Genomic DNA, 7,038 nt, shown 5'->3' on the forward strand with positions numbered 1-7,038 from the left:
CAAGCAGGCAAAGAGTGCAAGCTTCCTTCTTCCATGTCTTCTACATAGGCTGCCAGCAGAAGGCACAGTCCAGGTTAAAGATGGTTCTTCCCACCTCAAAAAAGCATAGATCAAGGGTAGACCTTGCCATTTTAGATGATTTAATTAAGAAAAATCCCTCACAGGTGAATCTAGCAACCTGGGTTCTAGTTAATTCGAAATGTAGTTAAGTTGACAACTAAGAACAGCCATCACACCTCAGAAAAGCTAAAATTATCACTTTTGTGTGATAATTTTTTCATATGGCACTGGGAATAGTTTAGATATTTGAAAAGGTAAATCAAAGAAATTTTTATAGAAACAAGGAACAAAAACACTTTTATTTTCAAAAAATTAAAACGAACCTTTGTTTCAACATGAAAAGTTGAACAGGTCAGAGATGCCCCTGCAGAGAAACATCGACCTCACAGTACACAGTCAGCAGTACTGTCTGCTGTGCAATCCCCCACCTCTTCCCCATCCTATGGTGTATTAGGGCCTGCCATTAGTCAGGGACGGGCCCATGATTCATGTTAGCCACATCAGACTCTGCTGGGAACCTCACCTTGAGTTAGGTGAATAGAAATGAAGAAAAAAAGAAGAAGAAAAAAAAAAACAAACCATCCCCTCTCCTCTCCTCTTTTTTTTTCCTCTTTTCCTCAATTTTCTCCTTTCTTTTTGAGATAGACTTTCGCTCTGCAGCCCACGCTGGCCTCAGACTCAGGGCAAACCTCCTGTCTCAACCTCTCAAGTCCTGAGATTACAGGTGTGAGCCTTGAGTACCAACCAGCCTCGGTACCCCCACAGGGCTCAGTATCGGATGTCTATGGCAGGAGAGGATCTGAGGGTAAAAAATTAGCTCAAATATGTTACCTCTGCATGTTCTTTCTTTGTCGTGCGAGGGGAGAAAGTGAAGTGAAAGGGGAAGAATAAGGAGAAGAAAGAAGGGGTGAGCTCCACGAGCTTTCTAGTTTTTACAGAAATAATTGGAAAATTCCATAGGCAAGGACATATGCATATCAAAACCACAAAAAGGGCAGGTAGAACCCGACAAAACAATACTCTGGAACAGATGGCACCACCCAGGAAAGTGCCAGCATTCTAGGGGAAGTACCTGACATCCCAAACCATTAGATAAAGTTACTAAACATCCCCAAATCCTGGATTCACCGATTCTCCTTGTCTAATCTCTTTGGTAATAACCAGCTTTGAGGACGCCCAGATTTGTTTGTTAGCAAAGGTGGGACATGCTGCCTTCCTGCTCAGTGCCTGTCTTCTATAGAAATTTCTATGTGGTCTGTTGCAGGTAACTTTCTGGGATTGACTCTGTGCAAATTTCACTGCTAGAAAAAGAGTGAATGGCGTTGCTCCAAAGCCTCTTGGTGTGGGGGAATGAACCAAGGTCACTCCAATGCCTGTGCAGAAATCACACTGCTGAGGTGCTCCGGGAATGAATCCCATTTTGAAGGGAAGAATCATGGCTTCACAAGGTTTTTACAGGTATGACGGTGACTTTCCCAAAAGACAAGTGTTCCTGCAGCTCTACAAAACAGGTTGTTCCATGTGGATGTGGACGGATACACTTCCCGTGGATCTTCCTATTGGTCTGTCAGCTGTGCAGTCACTGTAGAGTCTTGTGGACTCCAACAGACCACCATGGCCAGTCAAGGCTCTTCTTGGAGCTACCCTACTTCACGACCTGAATGTGACAGAAGAATCTCCTCTGCCATACCTAACATTTTACTGTAGTCTCTTCATGTTGGCAAGGTCTTGAGAAGAATTCTTACATAAGTGCCTTCATGAATAAAATGTCTTTTCTTTCTGGCTTCTTTTAGAAGTCTCTAATTGTGATTTTTTTTCTTCTTTGTAGTTTGAAAAAGCAGTTAGATAAAGTTAGGTATTTATCCTGCCAAAAGAGCCTCTGGGATCTGACATTAATTTGAGAAATTTGGTCATCACTGTGTAGATATTTCTTCTTTCTCTTGTATTCCAAGCACACAGCAATAGGTCTGGTAGTCTGCTGTTTACTGTGCTGGTTCCCACCCTCACTCTCTTTACTTTGCTGATGGAGGAGAATCATCTTTCTATCTGTTGTTTCATTGGTTAAGTAATAAAGAAACTGCTTGGCCTCTGATAGGACAGAAAATTAAGTAGGCGGAGTAGACAGAACAGAATGCTGGGAGAAAAAAGCTGAGTCGGACAGTCGCCATGATTCTCCCACCAGACACAGACGCAGGTTAAGATCCTCCCTGGTAAGACATCTCGTGGGATATTAGAAATGGGTTAGATCAATATGTAAGAGCTAGCCAATAAGAGGCTAGAGCTAATGGGCCAAGCAGTGTTTAAATGAATACAGTTTCCGTGTAATTATTTCGGATAAAGCTAGCCGTGTGGGCGGCCGGGTGCCAGGAACATAGCCTGCCGTTTCTATTACAACACTTTGCGGTGTGGGAGGTGTGGGAGGTCAAGCGTACGCTGCTTCTGTGTAAAGCTGCGAGCTGCTCTTTTGAGGGCCTCGTGCTCTGTGCTCAGCTGTGCCCTATCTACTGGTGAGACCCACGTCTACCAGGTAGAAGAAAGGATGCAAGCGGTCCTTTTGTAAGGGAAGGTAAAAAGACAAGATAAAAATATTCACCTGCTATTGTGGTCAAATACCTGATAAAAAGAATTTAAAGAAAGGATTTACTTGGTTATGGTTCAGAGACTACAGCCCCTCATGAAGAGGAAGACATGGCAGCTAGGGTGGTTATGGTGGCAGGGTCCCTGCAGCAAAGACTGCCAGCATATCTGTTATATCTCCTTGGATCAGGAAACAGCATTTAGGTTAAAAGCAGGGTGACCTATAACGAAGCCCCACTCCCAAAGCCCCTTATCCATGGTCCAGGCTCAGTGTGCTAAGGGGTCTACAACCTACCAATGCAGTGACACAAATAGCAAGTGTTCCAAACACTGCACTGTCAAGCTGCGAGGAACACTCCACCATTCAAACCACAGCATTCTGTCCCTGCTCCCATAAAGCAAACTGTGTTCAGTCTGCTCCAACATCTACACCTCACAGTTCAGTGCTGTTCAGAAGCCCAAAGTAAACTTAACCAAGTTACAAGCTCATATTTAAAAACAGCAGAAAATAAGCTTCTTATTTCAAGGTGGAGGGAAGGGCAAAGAAAAGACTCAAATCAAGCACAGAGACCCACACTCTGTGGCTCCACGGCTGGCATATCTGGAGGGTACAGCAACACCATATATTCTGGGTTAAGTAGCTCCACTGTCCATAGCACACACGGCTCACAATATGCCCACAGTTTTCATCCACAGTACTGAGAGACACTTTGCTCTCAATTGAAACCTTCCCTCCAAGAGGGAAGGAATGGTTCATGAGACTGAGGTCACACGTCCAGGAGAGCTGACTCTGGCATGCCTTTCCCCAGCTTTAAAGAAGCAGTACCCAGCTGCTGAGCAAGGAAACTGGCCAGCTAACTATGACACAGACTCCCAGATCCTAGCAGTGACCCCGAGGTCTGCAGAGAAGATGACTGGGCAGCACAATGTCTTCACCTGGATTATGGTAACACTAACCACTGGGAAATACTTCCCCAATTCAGCACCTACCACCAGGAGCTGGCCCAACTGTGGACAAGCAGGACACAGAAGAGTTGATTGGCCTGCTCTGCCTAGACAAAGGAAGGTCAGTCTCTCCCATGTTCCGCCTCCACAGAAAAGCTTCTCACCTTCTGGACCTGGCAGCTGAAGACTGATGTCCTGGTACCTCTGGCCCCAATGCCACGGAGACCACAGGCACCTGGGATGGCCGTCTAGGTAATGGAATAGTCTCTCTCTTTGTAACTGATACATGGGCCATTTGGATTATACTTCCTGCGATAATTTATCCTTCTCAGATCTCTGATGGTATTGATGGCTAGGTTACTACAGCTTTGTCAGCTTGGAAGCAGTGGGCAACCAGATTATTCCCCAAGGCTCCAGCCACCTTGTTAGCTCATTTCATATGAACTTTAAAAAGTTGTAAAGGTATAAACAAGAGAACATTTCAGATTTCTTACCTTTACAGCAGGATTTCCAAAGTTCAGAGTTTAACATTAATAAGGTTCCGATCAGCTGACAGAGCAATGACTACTGACTGCTCAGTCACAAGCTCAAGATTTTAAATTTCCTTTGGTTGCCTTCTGTTATGGTTGTTCTGACTCTTTAAGAGACAAGCCATGCCCACTTCCTCCCCCATCCGCTGAGGCAGGCTGATCTTCAGCTTCAGGCCTGAGCTCGCTCTTTTCCATCTTCTTCTCAGAGAGGCAGCTTCGCTTCTGCCTCTCTCCCCACTTCTCCACTTCCCCACTTCTCTGTCTCTTTCTCCTCTTCTTTTTCTCTCTCTCTGCCCCCTTCCCCCTCCATAACCCACTGAATAAATATTCAACCTCACTCTGCATGTCATGTCTATCTCTGTCTCCTGCCCGCCCGCCATGTGTCTCCCTGCCTGGGACCAGCCACTGCTTGGGGACCTGCAGCTGTCTCTGCCTGGGACTGGCTGCTCCCAGAGCCCTCTGCCTGCACCCACATGGCCAGCCACCACCATTTGGGACCTACAGCAGTTCTGCTACCTACTGCCGCCAGGGATCTTGCAGCATTTTTTAAAAAATTATCAAACCTTCTAAGTATAGACTTATAGGCGCTTTTCATTGGGCTAGTCATTTCTGTCCAATCTATATCTAGCTCTCTGGACTCTGCTGACACATTCAAGCATCAGTGGCTGACTATAACACACTCTAAAGGACTGCAATCCCTGAACTTGCTGAATGCTGATGTGAACCAATCCAGCCTACATGAATGCTCCGTTTCTTCAACTCAGTCAGCAAACCGGATGCTTCTGAAGAATGCCCTTTTCCTGAATTCTCTCCTTGCCTTCCTATGCCCTGACTACAACATCCTAGTTTCAGCAAGAAGTAGTTACAAAAGAGAGTATGTTGCCCCTTGTCCCCCAACTCTAACGATAGATCAAAAGGAAACTCCCTGGCATAGGGATCTACTATAGTGCCTACTGGCATATCAGGAAAGGTGCTTGATAAAACCAGTCAACCGATCTATCAACAGGAAGATTTATTAGCTGAAACAGCTCTACAATATGACAGAGCACTCCACCTGCTCTATGTAAAACAGAGTTTGTTGTATAGCCTGAAGAGAAAATTGTTGTTTCTATATAAACTACTTAGAAATCATTAAAAATGATCTGGCTATACTCAAGGAAAATTGGAAGAAAAAAAAAAAGATGACCTGAGATGAAATAAAAAACTGGTCCCCACTGACATTCCCAGGTTGCTTCTAAATAGTAACTCTGTAATCCATTGCATGCTTTTGACCCTTCAGCTTCTGCTAACTGCTGTTGGCTCTGGCATCATTGAAGCCTTAACTAAATGATAATTCCTGTTTGGGTACCATTAAGCTGACGGTTATTAGATCCCAATATAAACAGGTACTCATCACAGTCAGGATACAACTCAAGGGGGAAATGTGAAAGCCAAGGATATATTTTAAATTTTAATTACTATGCCTCAGAGATCCGTGAAACAAACAAAAGGGCTCTGATCTGCAAGCCCCTTGCCAAGTACAGATCCTGAAAAGCAGGAGGCTGTGGTTATGGAAGATAACAAGCCACGCGTTTTTCCCTCCCCTGAACAAGTTCACTTGACCCATCTGCACTGGATGTGCAGGAGGTTCACAGGCAGGAAATACATCAGGATGTGTGCTTGTCCCTGGTTGGACCTGATGGGAAATGCAATGAATTATGGGTTTTCCCTCTTAAACCCTTGCATGCTTGATTCTGGGCCATTTCCTGGGAACCTGGGTATAGACCTGGCCAGAGCCCTTCCACCTGGCCAGTATTTAACTAAAGCTTGTTTCAAATCTGGCTTTAAACTGTGGCAGTGATCTTATTATCGATTGGTTGGATTAATACCATGTCTTGCTGAGAGATAACAGTTAACATAAACACCCCCACACTCAAGAGCATTTTTAGTAAAAGCTAACCAAGGAGAGACACTGCACAAACCTGTCTTCCAGAAACAGCGACTTGTGAGCCTAGAATACTCCCAACTTAACCTTCCTTCAAATCAAAGTCACAAACAGGGCATAAACACAATGCCTCTCTTCTTCTGGTAGCCTGCCCATGTCCATGCCAGGCTGCCCTGCCCTTCACCTCAAACTTTCTCCAGGGACTGGTGGTTCTGCTCAGTCACAAACTCAGTCACGGCCACCAGGGTGAGCCCGTGCAAGCTTTGCTTTCAGAGACCAGGGAGATCCCACCCCCTAACAGCAACGGTAAAGGAAACAGGTTCTAGATAAGATAATAGGACAGCTGCGTGTTTACGCGCCCCTCCCTTCACCCTTCTAAGTCCCCATCCATTAAAATCCTCCAGCACAGGATGCAAAGGCAGGAAACTCTGATAAGGTTAAGAGACTGGAAGAGTCTAGGGAGTATAAATGGGAGGAGGAAGTAAGAATGATCAAAGGATTAAGACCAGGAAAATCTCAGCACTCCCAAAGGAATACAATATACAATAACAAGGGATGGTGGCCGAAAGAGAGACAGAGCGCCTGGGAAACAGAGCTGATCCCTAAAACCATAGCTAACAAGAAAAGTGACAACTTCAAAGCCCCAGCCCAGGGATGTGTGGTTATCCCACCCGGGTGTACTTGTAACGCTAGTTCCATGCTGACTTGGGGTAAGGACCACCATTATTTACACTCCGTGCCAAAAGACACATCTGGAAAGAAGCTGCAGAGTCAGTGGCAAAAACATGAGGGCAGGGCAGAAGGCCAAGGACTACACAGAACCCACCTAGTACTGAGGTTAAAATCAAATGGACTGTGATGGAGGGGAAAAGGATGCTGAGGGAGGCTTGCTGCACTAGGGAACGCTCACATCTGGAGCTGTGTAACGCCAACGGCAATGCCACCAACTTGAAGATTGGGCACAGAAGGAGAGGGGGGAGAGGGAGGGAGGGAGGAGGGAAG

This window comes from Microtus ochrogaster, chromosome 16 (genome assembly GCF_000317375.1).
Source record: "Microtus ochrogaster isolate Prairie Vole_2 chromosome 16, MicOch1.0, whole genome shotgun sequence".
Lineage (NCBI taxonomy): Eukaryota > Metazoa > Chordata > Mammalia > Rodentia > Cricetidae > Microtus > Microtus ochrogaster.